Source organism: Lissotriton helveticus, chromosome 7 (assembly GCF_964261635.1).
Source record: "Lissotriton helveticus chromosome 7, aLisHel1.1, whole genome shotgun sequence".
Classification (NCBI taxonomy): domain Eukaryota; kingdom Metazoa; phylum Chordata; class Amphibia; order Caudata; family Salamandridae; genus Lissotriton; species Lissotriton helveticus.
The window spans coordinates 1,433,239,616-1,433,264,132 of NC_136068.1; the positions used below are offsets into that span (position 1 = coordinate 1,433,239,616).

The 24,517-nt window shown below is 46.8% G+C and overlaps 1 protein-coding gene across 2 annotated transcripts in view; it reads left to right on the top strand.

Moving 5' to 3' along the window:
• Window positions 1-2,002: 2,002 nt before the first annotated feature.
• The window catches only part of LOC144770336 (cytosolic phospholipase A2 gamma-like), a 902,397-nt gene continuing 879,882 nt past the window's right edge, over window positions 2,003-24,517 (top strand). For both annotated transcript variants that reach the window (XM_078654776.1, XM_078654777.1), the window contains exon 1: window positions 2,003-2,034. The gene's annotated coding sequence lies outside the window, so the exon portion shown is untranslated. The remainder of the gene's footprint in view (window positions 2,035-24,517) is intronic.

Here is a 24,517-nt window from a genome sequence, read left to right on the forward strand (position 1 = left end):
ACAATGGGATTGAACGATAACATTTCTTGGGTTTCAATATAACATCTCTGACGGATTCTGAATGGTAGACTTCTAGTCAGATCATCTTTATCAGGCATGATCACAATACCTTATGTGGTTTACATCCACTGCCCCCCAAAAAAACTTCAAAAAAAACTTCAACATTGAAGAATGATGAGTCTGTAATGGATCCTACTGACCCTGATAGGCGGTTGTGCAGCTACGTTTGTTTAGCACCTGCTGCCTCTTTCTGACTGGCTGATGTTGGTTATGCAAGGAGCTGTACTACCACCACACTGGCATATTACGATAGAGCTCTAATCTAGAGCTCCCTAAGTAATAATTGATATGGCGCATATGTGGGGAATGGTGAATACACTCGCAATTTCAGGTGATTGACCTACTACAATAACTGCAATATCTATTACGTGACAACAGTATGAGACTGGTAGATTGTATTATGCAGTTGTTTTCCCGAGTCATCAATACAACAAGCATAGCCATGCTAAGTTTGTTGGGTTTTACACTGGTATAATAAGATCTTACCTCAGGCTGACAGTTTTATATAAAATAACTGATATATAATATTGCTGTCAGGCATAGTGGTAACTACAATAAAGTTATCTCAACAACTATCAGTGGTCCCTTTAACTGAACCTTAGATCTAAACATATTTAGCTAAACGGTTTTAGCCATTGTGAAGTAACTCACTTATAACATTCAGGACACACGGGTTTCCCTGCAGCTTGCATGCTGCTTGTGCTGATACTACCATTATCGAAATGGAGCTGCACGTGCATGCGCGCTATGGTCTAATGAGGGACACTACCACGCATTATTCGGCAAGGAACGTCTCGGTGAGACGCGGCCGTTTTAAATAACAAATGCATCACGTTCGGTATATATTACTTGTTGTATTGATTTCTTAAACGTTCAGATTGACGTTTGAACATAATAGCGCGTCGAGTCTGAGAAAACACGCGTTTATCTGTCTATTTCGTTTGAGTAAGATGCAACTCCATGATTAGAACAGTGGCTTTTTACTATGTCTATGAACAAACATGCCCAAGCTACTATTCAACATCGCGGCTATTCATTGGCCCACGAACTAATGAGGGCTTGTTAAGCCAATCAGTGCCACTATAAATAGAGACACTTCCCTTCCTCAGTACCTCCCACACTGCTTGCAGACTGCAAGGGGGTACCGACGAACAGGTAAGGGAATTTTATGTTCTGGCTCTATTTTTTCCTTTTACTAGCTTTTTGTCTTCCTGCTTTGATCTCTTGTTGTATGTAACCCTTGACATGGGCCATCAGGAGATTACTGTCTTCACTTTGAGAAATGCCTAAATATCACACCAGGCTAACATCTTTTTACAGAATGCATGGAATGATATTGTTTTTAGGCTCATTTATTTTTATATTTATTATTTAAACTCTATAAACATAAGATCTAGTACATTATGGAGTTTAATTCCTTAAGCCACATTGCTTACAGTGATCCTGTATCAAACATTTATATCAGTTAAACACAGGTTAAACTATATTCTATATAAATGGATTATGGTAATTGAACCAATTTCGTCTAGTTGGAGGGACCAGCCTGCGGCCCCCCATGGTATAAGTGCAATGATTCTATGTTTATGATTTAGGTTTTAAATTTATTTGTGATTTTATAAGTAAAACGGTGGGAATAAGATGGATAATGACATTGCCTTCTGCTCCCTTGTTTTACTCACAAATAGAGCGGGGCCTCAACCACCGAGCAGTTGCCGGGTGAGGTGAGGCATACTCTCACAGCAAGTTGGGTGAGTACTAAAGTGTTCTAGAAACTTTACATTGCTTAATGGTAGCACATAAAGGGCTGGCGAGGTCGATTAATAATCATAATCGACAACTTGACTTTTTAAACCTCTATCTTTGGAGCATTTTGTTTCACTATTATAAGTTTGACCCTAGTTTATTTACAAAATCTCTTTTGTTCTAGGAAAGAAGAGATAGATCCTACCTACATTCACACAGGATTCATGTCTGGTAGGGTGATAATATAATACTGATCTACTCATTCTTCCATGTGACACGTTTTCATATAGTATATATTTCACTAAGTATATTATTTCTGCAGTAGCACACTACATCACCTAGGTCCTGAAGAAAGCCGGGCTAACTAGCCTCAAACGGCTGAAACATGTCGACCTCACCTTCTGCCAGGAGATAGTAAATTTGTTCCACACTATCAGGCGGTTTTTATTTATGGCATTTGGACAATATTCAATAAACATATTTTTTGTCCTTTTAGTCATTTTTATCTTTCACATTTTCACTAGCACTGCACTCCATCGGTTGTACTATACTTTGACAAGCATTCTAGCTGAGATCATCCGGAGTATGAGATCAAGTATTTCATCTTGTTAGCCGTTGAGCAACATTGGCTACTTTGACCCTACTCCTGTAGATTTCCAGATGACGAGGCTCCGCCAAATGGGTGGGCTGATGGAGATCACACTCATGCCAGAGGCTGGGCAAACTATTTGCACCTGGTGAGCAATTTTCTTTTGAGCATTTAGAGGTTTAATTGTCTTATTCATAGACTGACTATCTCCCAGTAGTTGTTCATGTACGTAGTTAGGGGTGTGGAGCTAAGTTGGTCATTAAATACAATCCCCTAGACACTTGTATGTATATTTCTTATTTTCTTCTCTGAAGTGTACCAGTAATAGCTTATACCAGTGGATTACATTTTAGATGACCTGCATTGGCGCCTTGATGCCCTTGGGCTAAGTTGGGCGATAAAAGACTCCCTTCATTCATTCATTCATTCATTCATTCTCAAAGATAGTCAGTTTTTTTATTTCTATTACACTGCAGTGACAGCATGCACATCGATGTACGCATGCTTAATTTGCTCACTACCGAGAAATGGAGACATCATGCTCAGTTACCCACGTTGTAGAAGAAAGGAAAATCCTTTAAAGAATGTTTTGTTCCGAACCTACGAAAATTGGAGAGGATTTTCTAAAGCACACAATGATAATTTTCTTGATTTAGACCACGCCCCAACTTACATAGCCCACACCCCTTTAAGAGCTTTGCCCCCCTTTTTACAGCACAACCACTGTATTATCTCCCACTTTCATCATTTTCCTTCACCCTATCAGCCTTCTACCACAGTACAAGAGTGTCTATCAGCACGAAGATGTCTTATCCACAGAAATGTTGTGTAATTTGTGTATCTGTCTGCTGGAACACTCGTCACCAAAACGTATTAAAACATAGGAATTTGCCAGAAAAACATATACCATACCATAAAGATAATTCATAAATGGGCACACTGCCACTGCACCACCCTCTTCCCCATCCTTCCCTAACTTTACAAAATTAAAGAAAGTGCCACACCAAACCTAGTAAACACACTATAGCAATACAAGAACTTAATTTCAACAACCGTCTACCCGAACGCTCAAGAGCAAAGCGTATTAAAGCATACAAATTTGTGGGTAAAACATATACCATGCCATAGGGCACTTTATAATTGCTCCCAGTGGTGGTACATAACCTTCAGTAGTTCAACAACTGCACGTTACTAAATTCTGTGTTTCAGTCAGCAACATAATCACCTCCCCCACACCTGCCCCCGCCCTTCCTTAACCGTTCGAAATCAAACATAAACCCCCACCATTCCTACTAGCGCCACTATACCCGTACACAGGCTTACATTTAACAAGTGTGTGCCAGAACACATGTCAACAAAAAGTATTCAAACATGCGAATTGGAGGGAAAAACATAAACCGTCCCATAGCACGGTTAATAAATGGGCCCAGTGAAACTACATTACCTTTACTAACTACACATACCCACGTTACAAATGTCCATCTTATAATCAGCAACATACGCTCCTCCTGCACCCCCACCCATACCCAAGCTTAATCTTACGAAATCAAGCAACGAGCCTCAGCATCCCCGTTACCGCCACTATAGCCATACATAGACTTAATGTCGAGTGGCGTCTACCGGAACGCTCGCCATCAAAAGCTATTAAAATCTGCAATTTTGCAACTCAAACATACACCGTACCATAAGACGGTTATAAATAGTCACAGTACCACTACACCATCTCAACACCCGCCCTTCCTTAACTGTACGCAATAAAAGAAAGAGCCAAACCAAACGTAGAAGCGCCACTATAGCCATACAGAGGCTTAAATTTCAACAGATATCTCCCCCGAAAAGCTCATCAGCAAAACGTATTAAAACATGTAAATTTGCTGGTAAAACATATATCATACAATAGGGCGCTTTATAAGTGTTCCCAGTGGTACTACATTACCTTTAGTAGTTCCACATCTCCACATTGCTATATTCTGTATTTCAAACAGCAAAATAACTGCCTCCCCCACATCCACCCGGCCCTTGGTTAACCGTACAAAATCAAACAGAAACCCCCACCATTCCTAGTAACACCACTATACCCATACACAGGGTTAATTTTAACAGGTGTCTACCGGAACTCTTATCAGCAAAAACTATTGAAACATGCAAATTGGCGGGTAAAACATAAACCATCCCATAGCACAGTTTATAAATGGGCCAAGTAAAACTACATTACCTTTACTAACTACACAAGCCCACATTACAAATGTCCGTCTTATAATCAGCAACATACACACCTCTCCCACCCCCACTCATGCCCTTGCTTAACCTTACGAAATCAAACAACGAACCCCAGCACTTCTGTTACATCCACTATAGCCATACATAGATTTAATGTCAACAGGTGTCTGCTGGAACAGTCATGAGCAAAAGCTATTAAAACCTGCAATTTTGCAACTCAAACATAAACCATACCATAAGATGGTTTATAAATAGTCACAGTACTGCTACACCACCTCAACAACCACCCTTGCTTAACTTTACGCAATAAAAGAAAGAGCCCAAGCAAACATAGAAGTGCCACTATAGCCATACAGAGGCTTAATTTCAACAGATATCTCCCAAAAAGCTCATCAACAAAACCTAATAAAACATGCAAATTTGCGGGTAAAATGTATACCATGCCATAGGGCGCTTTATAAGTGCTCCCAGTGGTACTACATCACCTTTAGTAGCTCCACATCTCCACCTTACTATATTCTGTATTTCAAACAGCAACATAACTACCTCCCCCACACCCACCCCTGCCCTTGGTTAACCATACGAAATCAAACAGAACCCCCCACCATCCCTAGTAGCTCCACTATATCCATACACAGGGTTAATTTTAACAGTTGTCTACCGGAACACTCATCAGCACAAACTATTCAAACATGCAAATTGGACGGTAATACATAAACCAACCCATAGCACGGTTTATAAATGGGCCCAGTCCAACTACACCACCTTTACTAGCTAGACATCTATATGTTAAGGAAGTCCTTTAAACACTCTGTAGAGTGTCTAGCAGGGGATGGGGAGAGTAAACAAAGTTCTAATTCCCAAACTTTTGATATACTTTCCCATTACTGTATCTATATTAAAGATATTAAATGGAATGAATAAATTGACGAGTATCTCAAAAGGGATAGTGAAGCCCAGCGTCAGTAAAACACGGACCACTTCAACACCTACATATATTGACCAATGCGACACAGCCTAATAAATAGTATCACTTAAAATCAAATGTAGTTCTCTAATGTCAACAAAGTCATACATTTTCATTTTTTTTATCTCTCACACATTTATAAAACATCTCTTCTAAAGAAGCACTCTCCAACCACTTCTATTCCATAAGAACAGACAATAAGTAATACGTTTACTAGCATACATTTTAGTATATCTACCTTTTCATTAATCACTAGTAAGAAACTACAAAAACTATTAACTATACCCAAATGCAAACCACAAACCATGTTCATATAATATCTCAACGTAGGATCACATGATTCAAACTATGCGTACATATAAAAGGAACGTATCACTTTTCCTATCTCCATCTCCTCTCTATGTAATCTCCAAACACTGTAGATGGCCTCACAGTACAACAACCTACCTCAACTTACATTAAAATCTACCTCTCAATATCAAAAATTAGAGCACAACCTGCCCACATAACATTTCTTGATTTTGTTTTATCGCTTTTAACTTAAAGACACATACATCTCTTATCACCACCCTCCCACCCCACTATTTCCACAAAAGGTATCAGTTACAAACATGCGACATTTTCTTTATCTCCCCGAATACATTACAAACCCAAATTAAAGCTGTACCTCATTTTAAAAACCATACAGTCCTATAAAGATGACAAACTACACTTGTTCTCTGTGAAAAATTCCTAAACATATATAAAGTACTTATATAAGAACAGCTCAAATTTTTTGCATATTTTATAACCAATATCAAACACCACACTTCACTAAAACTATATTACCTTGAAATAAAAAATACTTTCAAAATTAAAAACCTCACCTTAAATACTTAATTACTACTATAAAACACATAACACACATCAGTGATGTCATTTGAGATGTCATCAGTGATGTCACTGACCATGTCATGAGTGATGTAATATGTGACGTCATCAGCAGTGCATTGCGTGCACTCGAGTTATAGTTAGCTGAATTAACTATAACGGGGGAATTTCAATGGTTTTGTATGAGTGAAATGTCCAGCTAACTATAACATGTGTGAAACCTATGGTTTTTTTAGTGAATTTCTAAGGTTTTTTAAATGCTAATTCCTAACTATAACGTGTGGGAATCCAATGGTTTTTTCAGTGAATTTCTAAGGTTTTTTAAATGCTAATTTTGAACTATAACATGGCTGAAACCTATGTTTTTTTCAGTGAATTTCTATGGTTTTTTTACATGCTAATTTTTAACTATAATGTGGCTGAAACCTTTGTTTTTTTTCAGTGAATATATATATATATTCTGCTCCACTGTCAGAGAACAGAAGAACCAGCACTCCCGTTAGGTTAAAAACAATTCAGGATTTATTGCGCAAATCAATAGTTTACAGCCGTAGCTTTCGTCAGTGTCAGCTGCGAGGCGGAAGTTGATATTGGCAAATTTACATCAAAACAAACAAAGGATTTTTCATTGGGGCGTGTCCAAGATGGCGGCGTGATCGGACGCAGGTCTCCGGAGCTCCCTGCCCGATCCCGCCATATCGCCTGGCATAGCCGCAATTCTCCGTCCTTGGCACCCGGAGGTCGGAGGAATTAACTGCCGGTGCTCGGCCACCCGAGAGACGGACGCCCATCGCGCCTGCTGCGGTAGAGCCGCCGGAGCCCGGATTTGGCGCCATAGTGCGGCGGCTGCACCGCTGGACCGGAGGGGGTCCCGTTGGCACCCGCCGGCGACTCGCTGCCCCCCTGTGTGGTGGGACACTCCTGGACATCCAGCGAGGCTTCGCTGGGCCCCGCTGCCGCCGCTCGAGCCCTGGGGGCTTGCCGCTACGCCGGCACCTCTGCCCGGGCCGCCCTGATCCTAACCCGGCGGCGGACTACGCAAGGCCCCGGCTTCTGGCCTACTCGCATACCGCGGGCGGGCCTGTGCACCGGGCCGGCAGCAGTTCCGGAGGGGAGCCGGCCCGCCCCTTCTGCAGCGGACCTCCTCGGCTGCATCCCAGGCTGTCACGCACGTCGCCCGAGGCGGAGGCTGCCGCCCCAGCAACCCAGCGGGCGGCCCGGCGGCTGTGCACATCGAGGCCCCGGCTTCGGGCCTGGCTCACTCCCCCACCTGCCTGGAGTTCCCGTTGAGGGCCGGCCGGTGCCCCGACTGGCCCCGCATCCGGGGGGGCTCTGGACACTGCCCCCCTGGTTTCCCGGTGACACGGCTGACCTGGCCTGGCGACCGGAGTCCCTGAGCACGCCGACCCACCACAGGTGAGGAGAGTGGGAAAGGGAGTGGAAGAGCTCGGGGGGCACGACCGAGTCCCCGGCGTGCGGACATCCCTGTGGGCCCCCGCTACAGAACCCTAACTGGTACCTTTGGAGCGCCTCTCTGGGGGGTGGGCCGCACTCCACTCATTGCGGTCTCTCGCCGGTCGGGCGGGGGCTTTCACCTTGCCTCTCCCCCCCCTTGGGCCTGCGGTCGTCTGAGGCCGTCGGTCCCTGCCCGTGCACGGAGGTCTGGACACTGCCTTACCCCCCGCTCCCCGTCTGCCTCCTCTCCGGCCCCTCTCAGCACAAGCGCTCCAATCTTCTACTGCCTGTCGGGGCCATACCCTCTCCCGCGCCATGGCAGGGCAAAGAGGCAAAAAAGGATCGCAAACTCTCCCTGAACTGTTGTCTAAATCGCAGCCCAAGCCTGGCAAAGACCCGCCGTCCCCTGAGACCGGGAAGGCGTCATCGGCGGCCAAGGATGACCAACTGCCCATCACCAAAGCCTTTCTGGAGACGCTCTTCAACTCGCTACGGGACGATTTCAAATCCCTGCAACAGGAGGTGGCGGGGGAGGTGAGGGAACTCCGGCGAGATGTGGAGGGCCTCGGCGAACGGGTGGTCGCAGTCGAGGAGGCTGATCAAGCCAGGAGCTCCGAGATCGAACTGCTCCAGCAGGAAGTCCTGCGTCTCACGGACCAGCACCTTGACCTCCAGGCCCATACGGAGGACCTGGAAAACCGTTCCAGGCGGAACAACATACGGGTCCGGGGGGTCCCTCAGAAAGAAGAGGGGGCTGATGTCACTGCGTACCTGCAGGCCCTCTTCAGGAGCATTCTGGGGGAGGCAGAAGATTTCCACATCCGCATTGACAGGGCGCATCGCGTAGGACTGTCACGCAGAGCCCCAGCCCCACCGCCGGACATCTTGGCCTTCCTTCCAGACTTCCCGCTTAAAGAGAGGATCCTCCGGGAAGCCCGGAGAGCTCAGCCCGTCCAGTTTCGAGGCCATCCCATTGCCCTTTACCAAGATCTTTCCGCCACGACTCTCCAGAAAAGGAAGGACTTCAAGCCAGTCACGGACTTCCTGCGGGGAAAAGACATCTCATATTCTTGGGGGCACCCCTTTCGAATCATATTCAAATGGAACGGACGGTTACAACAGCTCCGATCTCTTAAAGACGCTTGTGGTCTCCTGGGTCTTGACCAAGTAGATGCTGAACCGGTTTTCAAGAGCTCGCAGGGCTCCTCCAGAGGGGGCTGGCAGACTGTAAGCCGCAGACGATCCCCTCCTCAGCGCTTCAGGCCCGATGCCTCTGCCATCTCCCGGGAGCGTGAGACTGCGGTGGCGGAGGTGATCAGAGAGACCTCTTCCCCAGAGTGATACTGCCTCTTGCTTTGGAGATTGTGTATCACACCTGCTCAGCCCTGACGACTGGCGGTTCGGGCGGGGGGCCCGGTGAAGCTGCCATCGGAGATGACCCCTTCATTGTTCTTAACCACAATCCTGTGTGCCTTGACGGGATTGGGACTACAAGTTTTCCTTTTGTTGGGTTTGGGTGGGGGGAAACTGAGTTTGGGGTTTTGTTATTATGCCACGGCCTACTACTGTCCTTATTTGCCTGTGCTGAGTTGCATACTTTGGTGGCTGCCGGCTGTTTCTGGGAGGGATGTTGGGTTAGGGAGGGATCCGGGGTGGGGACCAGTGTGCCACGCTACTTCAGCTCTCGCGCGAAGAGGCCCCTCACCAAGGTGCATGTGCCGACTTGGAGTCTTCACCCACACAAATGGCTCATACCTAGACACAAACAGGGACCACACCATACACTATTCACCGAGCAATGCCACATGCTCCCTTGATGTGCCTATGGCCCCCTCAGCGCTGCATCACACACCCACTGCGCGATGACAGACAACTCCCTTAAGATTATAACGCTTAATGTGAAGGGGCTCAACAACCCGATCAAGAGGAGAGCTGTTCTCTCTTACTTGGAAAACTCTGAAGCCACTATCTGCCTGCTACAAGAGACGCGTCTCCTCCAGAAGGACTGGCACAGAATGCGCTCGCGAGCCTTCCCGCAACAATTCTTTTCCTCCCTCCCAACAAAGAATGCTGGGGTTGCGATCCTAATCTCTAGCTCATTTAGGGGGAGGGTGGGTAATAAGGTGGGGGAAATCAAAGGCCGCCTCCTTGCATACACTCTCACCGTGGGTGACACAACGCTCACGATCGGCACCCTTTACGCTCCAAACACAGGTCAAGAGGCCTTCTTAAAAGGCGCCATTTCCGAAGCCCTCCAGACACCACACGCACCCCTACTCCTGGGTGGGGACTTTAACATTGTTATGGATACACATGCCGATCGGTCTGGCCACCGCTATGGGGACGTTGGGGCCTTGTCAACTGCCGGGCATGATTGGCTATCCGAAAGGGGCTTGGTAGACCTCTGGAGGACACGCCATCTGACGGCCTCACAATTCACGTTCTACTCGCATGTGCACCACACCTACGCCAGGCTTGATCACTTCCTGGGTTCTTCAGATCTCCTTACAACCGTTGAGGACATTGCCATCACACCCGCAGCCCTCAGTGACCATGACGCGGTGGAACTCTCCCTCGCTCTCCGAGCACCCCGACGCCCTCGAGGCCCATGGCGCCTCCGCGAACCCTTGCTACAGCGCCCTGATGTTACCAAACGTATTGGGGAATGCATAGACACTTACCTATCTACCAACGACACACCGGGCATCTCAGCGACGGCTCTTTGGGGGGCTCTGAAATCGGTCGTGCGGGGCGAGCTCATAGCTATTTCGGCTGCGGAAGCTAAAGACCGCAAAAGCAAGAGGGAGGAACTTACGGCGCGGGTGGCGGAGCTGGAACGGGTGCATAGCCGCACATGTGCCCCTCGTGTGTGGAAACAGCTAAAAGCTGCTCGGGCCCAACTCGCCAGTCTGGACACGGACAGGGCGGAGTTTGCGGCTCTCCGCCTACGGCATACTTATTATGTTGGAGGGAACAAAACTGGGCGACTACTGGCCAGTGCTCTACGGGCTAAGACCCAACGGGCCAAACTCACCTCTTTGGTTGGCGCCAATGGTGAAGTGCTCACAGACGATGCCCAAGTGGCCGAGGCGTTTCGTTCATACTACGCTTCCCTGTACGGGGGGGAGGAAGTCCCGTCCGGGGATATTGAAGCGTACCTCAATACTGTGGCTATCACAGCGATCCCTGAGTCTACCGCGGAAGCTCTTGATGCCCCCATAAGCCAGGAAGAAGTCTTAGCTGCCATCTCTCGACTGCGCCCCCTTAAATCCCCGGGCCCGGACGGCTTCTCGGCGGGCTTCTATAAGCTCTTCAATCGGCGTTTGGCCCCGGTGCTCGCTCGCCTCTTCAACTCTTTCGAAGGGGCGGCTTCCATTCCTCCGGACATGCTAGCCGCTGAAGTGGTAGTGCTTCCTAAACCCGGGAAGGAACCCACGCACTGCTCTGCGTTCCGCCCAATCTCGTTACTGAACCTGGACCTGAAGCTTTTTACAGGCATCCTTGCTGCCCGCCTTGGCCCGTGCCTTCCTGGTCTTTTGGAACCGGACCAATCTGGCTTTGTTCCAGGCCGCCAGTGTGCAGACAATACTAAACGGGTGCTCCACCTTATTGACAAAACGCATTCTCGAGCTTCGGACTCTGCGCTTCTTGCCATCGACGCGGAGAAAGCGTTCGATCGCGTGAACTGGGATTATTTGCAACTCGTACTCCGCCGGTTCGGTCTCAGTGACCGTTTTTGCTCGCGCATAGCGGGCTGCTATCATCATCCACGGGCCACGGTTCGCCTGGGGAGCCTGCGCTCGCCCCCGTTCGAGATCCAACGAGGTACCAGGCAGGGGTGCCCCCTCTCCCCCCTCCTATTCGCGATGTATATCGAGCCTCTAGCACAGAGAGTCCGCGACAATCCGAGGGCGGAGGGCATCGACTTCGGGCGCGAACCCCATCCTATCAGTCTATACGCGGACGATGTCATAGCCACTATACACAGCCCTGCTACTTCGGTGCCTGCCTTCATGGAGGAACTTGACTCGTTTGGGGCTGTTTCAGGCTTCCGCATTAATATCGCAAAATCCCTCATCTTACCTCTAGGCAAAAATGCGCGCCCGCAGGCCCCGACATTGGGTCACCTCAGCGGCCTACAGGTGGTCGACCGGGTACCATACCTAGGTATCACCCTGACTCCCTCAACCGACCTCACGGTCTCCACTAATTACGCAACTCTTGTCACCCGGATCCGCTCAGACCTGGCGAGATGGTCCAAACAACCTCTTTCTCTGCTGGGGAGAGTGGCGGCTATAAAAATGTCAGTCCTGCCGCGGATTTTATATTTATTTCAAACGATTCCCATTGTGCCCCCTGCGGGCACGTTGAAAACCTTACAAGACTTACTGTCTGGCTTTATTTGGGAGGGGAAGAGAGCCCGACTTCACAAACTGCTTGCATACAGGAGCATGGATGAGGGCGGTCTCGGAATCCCGGACTTGGCGCGGTACTTCCAGGCATCCCAACTCCGGTACCTGGTGGAGTGGTACAGGCCCGAATCGGAAAAGAGATGGCTTTTCCAAGATAGAGCTATGGCTCAGACGCCGCTGTGGCGGGTTCCATTCCTGGCCAAACGCCACAGGCCCAGTTATATGTCACGGTCCCCGATCACTCGCACGACTCTACAGGTGTGGAATCGGGTAGCGCTCAAACGCGGACTGACTACTTTCCCTTCCCCTTTCACTCCCCTTCTGGACAACCCTGACTTCCCCCCAGGTGAGGGCCCAGGTGCATTTTCTCAATGGCGGGGCTCGGCGTGCCGAGCTGCGGGACATCTTTTTGACCTGACCGGATTCCTTTCCTTCGACGACATTAAACAAGGATACGGGATAGAACACCCCCACTTCTTCCAATACCTCCAGCTCCGACACTGGCTCACAGACCCGAACGTCATTGCCCTAGTGGGACGCCCCATGACGGACTTCGAGAGGTGGCTGCTTACTAAGTCAACGGATAAGCGCCTCGTCTCCGAACTCTATAAAATGCTTGCCCCTTCACCCTCTCAGGCTAAATCACCTGGTCAAAGGCGCTGGGAGGCTGACCTTGGGAGGACCTTGTCATCCAAAGAATGGGGATACATCTACCATAGAGCCTCACACACTACACGAAACACCAAAGCAAGGGAAACTGCAGTCAAACTCGCCACATATTGGCACCTTACTCCGGTCCGATTACACCAGGGAAACCCGGGGCGCAGCGACCTTTGCTGGAGAGGGTGCGGGGAACGTGGTACCTTGACTCACATCCTCTGGGGGTGCCCCGAGCTGGGAGATTTTTGGACACAGGTCCTAGATGACATAGACTCCACTTTCGAGACTGAAGTCCCGAGATTCCCAGCATACACCGTGTTGGGCCTGCCCAATGCTTTAATGTTTCCCCTCAAATCACTACGCGGCCGGCAGATGGGTATCGCTATGCAGGCAGCCACACAGCACATCTTGTCACTATGGGGCACTACGACTAAACCTACGCACACGGGATGGCTCCACAAACTGTGGTTCACCCTTGGGATGGAGCGTATCCATGCCACTCTCACCAGCTCCACAGACGCCTTTCGCAAGACATGGCTCCCCTTGCTGACCCTCTTATCCAAGGAGTTCAATGAAATCACCTGCCCCAAGTATCTTAGGGTTTTGCGTCTCACTAGCACCACCGATGACTCCCGGTGACTCTACTACTCATGGCCTCGTCTTGCTCCCGCGACTCAATGCAGGTGTCACTGACCTTCGTGGGCACACTGGTCGGGGTGGAGGGAGGGGGGATTTTGTGGGGGGGGAGGGGGGTTTTGGTTCGTGTTTTTTTCCTTATGTCAATCTTTTGCTCTTCCATGCGTGACATTGCATCGCTAATTGGGCGTACCTTCCTTGCTTCACCTGATACACAAGGGAAGACATGCTTGTCTGTCCCGCCCGCACTGTACGCTCTGAGTTTACTTTTCTCACAGAACTGTCTTATTATATGCCTGTTACGAATTTCAATAAAAACACTTTTTGAAACTAAAACAAACAAAGGACTTTAGATTCAGTCTTGGTCGCCATATTGGAATGGCTAAATCATAATAAAAGAGTGCATTGGCTAGTTTCGCTCGTTCAATATGCATGAATAAATATTTACACAAATTTACATATTTATTAAGTGGCAAAATTTCATTATTTCCATCATTAAACCCTATATGGGTTAATTGAGTTGCGTCACGAATTATAGTAGTTCTTTACCACAATTCATTCTATATACAGTTCTAGTCGCCATGTCAAAATGTGTAAATAACTCAAATACATTGCCAATCGTTTCAATGAACTCATTCTAAATTTTCTATGATTGAATATTTACAATTTACATATTTACGTAGGTTTGTTAATTGAGCCCTGGATGGGATAGCATTGGATTACACATTGAGAAACATTCTCTTAGTTGATACTTTCTGTGTCCAAAACATAGCTTCCCCACAAACCTACTCTTGATTTTCTATTTTTAGATCATACAGCATAATATTCTATTTGTTTTGATATTAACTAAGATAATTCATACTGTTGTTGGTCCTTATCTTTCCCATGACACGTGTGCTGTTCATCGTAGATCTAATATGGACTATAAGTGAGTAACAAGCTCTTCCCCTGTATTTAAACCCTTAGGTGACTTTGTCTGCAGCTTGATAATATATCTAGACTCCAGACGTCATAATCTTTTCTCTTCGTCACCTCCCCTGATGTCAAATGGGATACAGTCTAGGCAAAAGAAGGTTCGAAGATTTCTATCGCTGTTATGGTGGCTAGCAAAGTGTCGGGCCACCGGATAATTCTCATCTCTATTTGCAATTGCCCTTTAATGTTCCAATATACGTTTTTTGACCGCGTTGACTGTACTTCCTATATAGCGGTAGCCGCAAGGGCATTCTAAACAGTATACCACATGGATTGTGGAACAGGTCATGAATTTCGAGAACTTAGTACAGGCCTTCTTATCTGGGACTTGAAATGTAAACACCCTCTTGCTAGAACTGCATGCTTTACATTTCCCGCATGGGAAAGAGCCATGTAAATTCTGCAGTAATATATATATTACCTACTGGCGGTTGGCAGTAGGTAGATATAGTTAGGACCTAGTTTCCATAGGAAATCCGCAACATTCTATTTGGAATAACTTTGGCACCGGTTGACGAATCTTTGCGAAATTCTCCAAGAAGATGGCCCGCTCTACTCATATCCTGAAAGTTTTGGGGTGATTTGTCAAGCGGGTGCCAAGAAAAAAGGGGGGGTCCCAAAACATGTTTTCCCCATGCAATTTTCCATAGGGACCTTTAAGACGGGCTACAGCTCGAACTGCTGAACGGAATTAGACCAGATTTGGCAAAAGTGTAGAGTTTAGTTCGCAGATGACGCTTTGTGTTAAATGATGTAAACCGTGCAGTAGTTCCTGAGAAAATAAAAAGTAAAATCACAGATACATCTATAGACAAAGTACCGTCAGAGGATTATACGCGTACATTTACGAGCATGAGCTGCGTGCTACTTGGCTGTCAACTGTCTGTCAACACTCAAAACCAGGAAGTGTTGGCAGCCATCTTGTGTCTTGGTATAACCGAGGCACAAGAAAACTGAAAAACAAGTGCGCAAAAGGCGCAAAGGGGGCAGGTTAGAAACACCCTGACCCCCTAGGCCTGCTCAGGGTGTCCCACTAGGACCCCCAAGGCCCCCCATTTTTTTTAAAATCGCGGTATACACGTAGGGTTACGGGTATCACAAAAAAACAAAAAAAAAGAAGCCAGAGAAATTTGTAATTAGCCCCCTGGGGGGCCAAGACCCGGAGGCAATGTGTTTTTATTATAATGGAGCCCCACAGCCCCGGGGACTGCCACCGCAGGGGCTTATTTCTGTTTATAATGATGAGGGCCCAGAGGGGCCCCCCAGCCCAGGGGACCGCCACCCCCCCGGGGCTTTTACATTACGTATGCGGGGGGGCTCACGCCTCCCCCCAAAGCCTCGGGGACCGCCACCCCCGGGGCTTCTTTAAAAAATAAAAAAAACCTGTGTGGGGGGCTCAAGCCCCCCACACGCCCCGGGGACCGCCACCTCCTGGTGTGTAATGGTGATATAGGTGTATAAGTATATTTGATAGTGTTCTATTGATCATTGACTGCATGTATGAGTGAATCTGTAGGTAAGTGTTTAGATGTGTGTATAGATCTAGGAATCACTGAGAGGGTTTTTAGAAACTTAATGGATTCAAATATGGTACTTTGTATTTTACAGTGAGTGATGAAAGGTTATACTAGTCTATGATGAGGTGTATCTGATTGTCACATGGATGATGTCATCAGTGATGTCATTTGAGATGTCAGCAGTGATGTCAAAGACCATTTCATGAATTATGTAAAATGTGACATCATCAGCAGTGGATTGCGGGCGCACGAGATATAGTTAGTACAACTAACTATATCGGAGGAATTTCAATGGTTTTGTACGAGTGAAATGTCCAGCTAACTATAACACCCCTAAAACCTACGTTTATTTCAGTGAATTTCTAAGGTTTTTTTTAATGCTAATTCCTAACTATATCTGGCCTGAAACCTATGTTTTTTAAGTGAATTTCAAAAGTTTTTTAAATGCGAATTCCTAACTATATCAGGCCTGAAACCTATGGTAAATTCCAAAGGTTTTGTAAATGACAATTTTTAAATGTATTAATTGTTATATTTTTTTTATACTGATTTAGTACATTTTTTAAACTATTTATTTTTAGATATTTTATTTTTTAAATTACATTGTAATTTCATTATACATTACATTACAAAATATACTTTCTCAGAATGAATTACTTTAGTGTAAATACTTTGCAAATAGGCAATAGACTTTTAAGTACAGTAGTTACAGTTGTTGCAATGAGCAACACAATTTCAAACACAATGCAACATTGACCTCAATGTGTTTTTCTATTTAAATGCAATTAGTTACTTTATGAATTACTTTTCTAACCACAGGACTGGATCCTAGATTCAGTCCTTGGACATCTCCTGTAAACGGTTGAGTAATAGTGTTTTAGTTTTAGTAGTGATTTTTAAGGAATATTATTGTATTTTAAAAGTTGACAGAAATGTTTTCACATAGAATCACCAATGTTATCCTATGGGAGGAAATTCACTTAGCAGGTAAGTAGTGTTATCATAACTTTTTCTTACTCAATGGTGGGTCCTGGATCCAGCACTGGTTCATCTCCTGTAAACAGTTGAAAGAATGCGTTTAAGTGATACAGGCGATTTTTAAGGAATATTTTTAGTTTGTGAAAATAGACACAGAAACTTTTCTGGTGAAAACCAGACAATGGATTCCTATGGAAGGAAATACAAGTTACTGGCAAGTATGGTTAGAATTCTTTTTCAGGATCAGTACTGGGCTCAAAGATGCAGCACTGAGGTCTCTCCTGAGAACAGATGAGTAAATCGGAATTCGTTGTTGGGCTGATTTTAGGTGAATATTTTAAAGTTCCAAAACTACACACAGAAGAATTTCCAAGTGAAACCATTCAATGTTACCCTACAGAAGGAAGTTCAATTAGCAGGTAAGTAGTGTTATTGTTACTTTTTCTTACTAAGTGGTGTATCCTGGATCCAGCACTGGTGCATCCCCTGTAAACAGTTGAAAGAATGTGTTTAAGTCATACAGGCAATATTTTAGGAATATTTGTAGTTTGTGAAAATAGACAGAAACCTTTCTGCTGAAAACGAGACAATGGATTCCTATGGAAGGAAATACAAGTTACTGGTAAGTATGGTTAGAATTACTTTTTAGGGTTAGTGCTGAGCTAAAAGAAGCAGCACTGAGGTCACTCCTGATAACAGATGAGTAAATTGGAATTCGTAGTTCGGCTGTTTTTAGAGGAATATTTGTATGTTTCAAAAATCAACACTTGAAAGAATTTCTGCTGAAAACCACACAATGGTTTCCTATGGAAGGAAATACAAGTTACTGTAAGTACGCTTAGAATTACTTTTCAGGGTCAGTGCTGGGCTAAAAGATGCCGCACTGATTTCTCCCCTGATAACAGGCGAGTAAATTGGAATTCATGGTTCAGCTGATTTTAGAGGAATATTTGTACAATGGTGAAGGAAGGGGGCAGGGTCTGAGGTGACATGTGTGCAAACACGCCCTATGGCGCGCTTTAAGTTGCGTGATTAAGTGCCCTTGAATCCTGAGGTCCCCTGGGGATCAACTAGCCCACCAGGTCTCTCCAGTATGCACCAGGAGGCTGCGTTGCAGAGAGGTGTTCAGAGGCCACGCCCCTTTTTACAACACTCTGCAACGAAGCTCCGTGGCGCTTACTGGAGGTAGCTGGTGGGCCAATTGGCCCCAGGGACCCTCAGTATTGACAATAAATTAATTCCCGAACTTAAACCGCGCCACAGGGCGTGTTTCCACACATGTGAACTCAGGCCCCCCCCCCTCCCTTCACAACTGTGCAAACGCATCCTGTGGCACGTTTTAAGTTGGGAGATTAACTCCCCTTGAATACTGAGGGTCCCTGGGGTGCAACTAGCCCACCAGCTACCTCCAGTAAGCGCCACAGAGCTGCGTTGCAGAGAGGTGTGAAAAGGGGCGTGGCCTCAGAACACCACTCTGCAACGCAGCTCCCAGGCACATACTGAAGGTACCTGGTGGGCTATTTGGCCCCTAAGGTACCTCTGGATTGAAGAGGAATTAATTCCTCAACTTAAAATGCCCCACAGGGCGTGTTTGCACACATATAACCTTAGGCCCTGCCACTTACCTTCACCACTGTGCAAACGCGCCCCGTGGCGAGTTTTAAGTTGGGGGATTAAGTCCCCTTGAATCCTGCGGTCCCCTGGAGGCCAACTAGCCCACCAGGTACCTCCACTAAGCGCCAGGGAGCTGCGTTGCCGAGAGGTGTAAAAATGGGCGTGGCCTCAGAACACCTCTCTACAACGCAGGCACCTGGCACATACTGGAGGTAGCTGGTGGGCTAGTTGGCCCCCAGGGACCCCCAGTATTCAAGGGAATTCGTTGCCCCTCTGCAATCACACCAGGAGGCACGTTTGCAGAGTGATGTTGATAGGGGGCGTGGCCTCCGTCCCGATCCCGTTTTTTTAAATTTTATTTTTTTAAAGAAGGTCGCTGTATAGCCCCTCTTCTTTTTCTAATTTATTGGCCCTGGGGACCCCATCCCCCAGGGCCAGCCCCCAATTTTTAATAAAAAAAGAAAATCTGGAAGAGGGCCGCGTGCCCCCTTTCCGAGGCAATAATTTGGCCTGGGGACCCCATCCACCGGGGCATGGCCCTTTTTTATAAAAAACAATTCTTTTTAAGGGGGGGGGCTGCCTTGCTCCCCTCCTATGGCCAGTTCTGGCCAGGGGACCCCATGCCCCGGGCCGTTTCTTTTTTCATTTATTTAATTTTTTAATTTTTTGGGAGGGGGCAGGGAGGCCCCCCTCCCCGGCCACCACTAGCCCCGGGTACCCCATTGCCCGGGGCTGGCCCTCTTCGTTGGGGACCATGGGGGGTCACCAATCTCCCCATGGTCCCGCCGGCTCCCCACCTCCTGCGGGAGCCAGCGTTGCTTTTCCATATGGGGAGCAGCTAACATGCTGCTCCTCATGTGGAAAAGCAATCTGCTTTGCTTCATTGAAGCAAATGTAGGTTTCCCTGCTCTCGCTTCAATGAAGCAAAGCGGTTTGCAATGGCAAGGTGGGAGCCGCGAGGCTCCCGCTCTGCCATTGCAAACAGCATGGGGTGTCCCGGGGGTGGGTACCCAGGGACACTGCAGGAGCCGGCCCTGGGAGGTGGCAGTCCCCAGGGCCATCGAGGGCTCCAGGAGGGGGGCAGCTCGGCCCCCTCCACATTTTCATAAGCCCCGGGTGTGGCCTGAGAGCCCCCCCACCCATTTGTTTAAAGCCCCCGGGGTTGGTGGTGCCCGGTGCTGCGGGGGGCCCTGTGAGCCCCTGCATACATTTAAATATTACCCTGGGGGTGGCGGTCCCCGGGGCTGGGAGAGCCTGAGAGCCCCCCCCACCCATTTGTTTAAAACCCTGGGGTTGCGGGCCCCGGGGCTGTGGGGGGCCCTTGAGCCCCCTCGCATACATTTAATTCAGGGAGTGGCAGTCCTGAGAGCCCCCCTCCCATTTGAAAATAGCCCCGGGGGTGGTGGTCCCCGGGGCTGCCGGGGGGCCCTGTGAGCCCCCTATACATTAAAATCGTGACCTGGGGTGGCGGTTCCCGGGGCTGGGGGGTCTGAGAGCCCACCACCCATTTTGAATAAACCCCTGAGCCACCCCCGGTAAATTAGAGCCCCGGGGCAGTGTGGGGGGGTCTTTGTTCAATAATGCCCCTGGGATTTGACCCCCCGGGGGCAAATTTACATATTTTCCACGGGAGACCGCGTTTCTTTTTTTTTTAATATCGCTAGGATTCGCGGATCCTAATCGAATCCCGCGATTTTATTTTACAAAAAAACATTTTTTGGCCCTGGGTTCCTTGTGTGACCCCCTGAGCAGGCCTAGGGGGTCAGGGTGTGTCTACCCTGCCCCCTTTTTGTGTTTTGCAGTGTTTGTTTTTGTTGAACCAAGGCACAAGATGGCTGCCAACACTTCCTGATCTTGACAGTTGTCAGCCAATGAGCATTTAGCTTGTGCACGGCAGGGTGCTTGTAGCCTGCGCATAGGGTACGCGGATACTACTCCGGATCCACCGCACCCATAGATATATAAATGACTTTAACCATAATTTTCTCAAAAACTACTGAACAGATTGACACCAGATAAGCGAAAGGCACAAGTTGAACTGAGGACTACCTGTCTGGCAAATGTGGTGTAATTCCGTTCAGCCGAAAATTGCATGGGGAAAGCACGTTTTGGGACCTCCCTTTTTTTCTCAGCCCCCGCTTGACCAATCACCCCCAAATTTCAGGGATGGAAGCGGAACTGAGCTGGCCAAAAGTTTGGAAAAATTTCGCGCAGATTCATCAATTGGCGCCAAAGTTATTGTCAATAGAATGTTGCGGATTTCCTATGGATAATAGGTCCTAACTATAACTATCTACCCCAGGATGCTTAGTTGTTATGTATTGCAGAATCAAAAGCTTCCTACCGACGCGTTTCGCCAGTTACGGCTTGGTAATATATACGCCCAAGTTTCCATACTAAAATTGCTTTTTTAACTTACCTTTATCTTTGGCGTTGTTTGAAGAATCTTCAAGAAACTGTGGAAAGAGAGTGCCCTGGTGGATCTTGTTGCGCTTCAAAAGTTTTGAGGTGATCCACCAAGCGGGGGCTGCGAACAAGGGGGTTAAAAAAATGCATTTTCCCATGTTAATTCACATAGGACCTTTAGCTGAGCCTGCAGCCCAAACTACTGGGTGGAATTGCACCAAATTTGGCAGAAAGGTAGATTTTGGTTTCAGTTATTTGGTATAAATCCGTTCAGTAGTTGTTGAGAAATTTAAGAGAATCAAGATAGTAATATCTGTCGCCACTATAACTTCGCAAACAATTACGAGCTTGTGCAGAGAAATGTACAGCTTGGATTGGCAGCCAACACTTTATCCAGAAAGTGTTTGCAGCCATCTTAGGACTCAGGTTCAGCAGAGGCCAAAAAAAGCACACAAAAAAGAAAAGGGGCATGGTACAAATACCCTAACCATATAGCCTTGCTCCTGGGTTTCCAGAGGGACCCAGCAGGGCAAACAAATAATTGTTAAAAATAATATTGCTGCAAAAATAAGTGTGGGCCCTGTGCCTTATTGTAAAGGGCTCCTGGGTGGACCAGGTCTTAAAAGCATTGTTTAAGAGAAGGAGGGGTGCACAGGGCCTCCTCCTGGGGCGCACTGAGCCCCCGGGAACCACCACCTGCCTGGGGATTTATTTATAAAAAGGAGGGGGGTACTGGGCCCCACTCCATGGGCTCTATAAGTCCCGGGGACCACCACCTCCCTGGGGCTATTGAAACATTGATAGGGGCTTCATCAGCCAAGGGGGCTTCATCCCCTTGCCAGTAGTGCACCAGGAGACCCTTTTGCAGTGTGGCTGAGAAAGAGGGTGGGTCCTCTGACGAGGTCTCAGCAATACCACTGTGGGGTACTTACTTGAGGCAACAATATGGGTTCTTGACCTCAAATGACCCTCAGCAGATACAGGGACTTCATTAGGGGTGGCCGAGCAATATCCTCAGAACTTTGTGGAATTTGGCATAGTTTTTCGGTACCTCTGCAGAATTTCACAGAGTGAAACTCCACAAGCTCTGCTGAGGCCTACAGGAAAAAAATTGCAGAACATGAGCAGATCCCACTCAAAGACTCATGAATCTACTCACAGAGAAACTCATACTCTCTTACATCTACTCACAGACCCATTCACTCATGTGCTTACTATTAGACAAACTCAGACTTGTACATCCACACCAGTAGCGGCCTGTTACGGGAGTTCCGTGGGGCGGAAAGGCGGGCGGGGAGGAGCAGGGTAGGGGTAGTAAACACCGAAATATGGATGATTGGAGGTAAGTAACCAATTAAATAAAGAAAACAAATTTCATAGCGCGCAATGCAAAATGCGATGCACTGAGAGCTACAAAATTTGTTTTATTTATGAAATTCAGCTGTTGTATTTACCTGAGCTGAGTATAACATATGCTCCCGCAATGCACTGCTTATGATCTCACAAATTACATTACTCATCACATGGTCAGTGACATCACTGTGTAGCAGGGATCCTGTTCTCCTACAGAACTGTGCATTGAGACTTGGAACCTCAGTGAATTAGGGTGTGCCAAAACTCACCTTAGTACCCAAAATCCCCTACCGAGCTAGCTACAGTGTCTCATTGGTTATTACAAACTCCCAATATTTAGACAAACCAGAACATGAACTTATAATACCTCCGGTCACGTGGAACACGTGAACACTCTTTCGTTATACTATCATTTCAATCCAGAACAAGGAGTAAATGAGTACGCGTGCATATTGGAAATGTTTATTTACTAATGCAGTGTTCTCAAACGCAGTATCTTAGATAATACAAGCAAACATATTATAAGAAGCAAAGTTATCAGCATAGTTACTAGTCCATAGAACACAAAAGGTGACAACATGCTAAAATGCTGAAATGAATAGGGTTTAACAACACCTAATTCTCACCCTCCCTATCTAGTATATTATATTATATCTAAGAATGTCTCTTTGGGTTTTAGCAGGGCGATCCCATACCTCAAGATCCTAGTGGTAAGGGATCACATCATCTTCCACCCGCTCTCTGCATGCGAAGCACCATCAAGTGTGTAGTGTGCTCTGTCAGTAGCAATATAAAACGTGCCTAAAGCTAGAACTTGGCCGCCACTTGCATGTATGTTTATATCTAAGAAGGTGCGAAGATCAGACCTCACAACAACACTGTGTCGAGTTATCCTTGAAGGCTTCAGCACTCACTGTACAGACAGAGTTTACCAAGCAAAGCTGATATCAGAGCAATAACATATTATTCTCGTGTAAACCACAACGCTCTACTAGGCTAAAAGCTAAAACAACAATTATGTGTCATGTGCAGAAGCAGCAGAAAAGTAAAATGGCGTTTAAACATTTAATAAGCTCATGCTAACTTAACACAGCATATAGGCAATGAGTAACTATATGAAATCCCCCCATGATCCGAGCACGGATAAGATAAGATAAGATAAGGCAAGGGGCCCATCATGAAAGCAGAGTTCAAGAACGATCAGCAAGGTCAAATTTTGAATAGCTAGAAATAATATTTTCAGTAGCCCATGAGAAAAAAATTGGTTCAGTATGACAATTTTGTTACTCAAGTCAATAGGCCTGGGTGGTAAAAATGTTCCATAATTATCTAAAAAAACATAAAACGAATAACATAATGTCATTTAAGGCCACGAATGTCCTCAGGCCAGGACTGAATATGCAAAATAAGCTGCAACAGCCTCCAGCAGGAAGTCACAGTCATCATCCGAAAACAGTTCAGCCATCCAATGTAATAGTGGAAAAGAACATACATGCTCTTCAAGTACCGGAGCCTCTAGTATCATCAGAGGACAACTCGGTGGGTTCTCAATAAAGCTGTGTGCCAAGAAATCTTGCGCCGCTGCGAGTATATTCCAACGACCCATTATTCCATGCATCGCTGCCAAGGCCATAATCCTTACGTCAGAACAAAACAACTCATGAGCAACTAAGGGACTCATCGGTTGATTAAAATCCACGTCAGGAGACACCATCTTGCAGAGACACAAATCAAGGGCCCACTCGAAATCGCAGCTCAGGCAATGAAACACAGGCTGGACACATGTAAAATAGGAAAATCGAAACGATAATCTATATGCAGCGCTTAAGGTGGTGAGCGGCAGCATGCCATAGTACTCAAGCATCCTGTTGCCAAACAGTGCCAGGTGGGGCTGGGCATCGTGTAACACAGGATGGGCATCCTTTTCCAATAAAACAAAATATCACCAGAACGCCTGCCGCCAGCGCCAGCAAAACAGGAAATCCACCAAATAAGCTTGAAAATATCGAATGGAAGAAAGCAGGTATGACTACAAATATTTTTTCAAATGAAGTCACAAGAT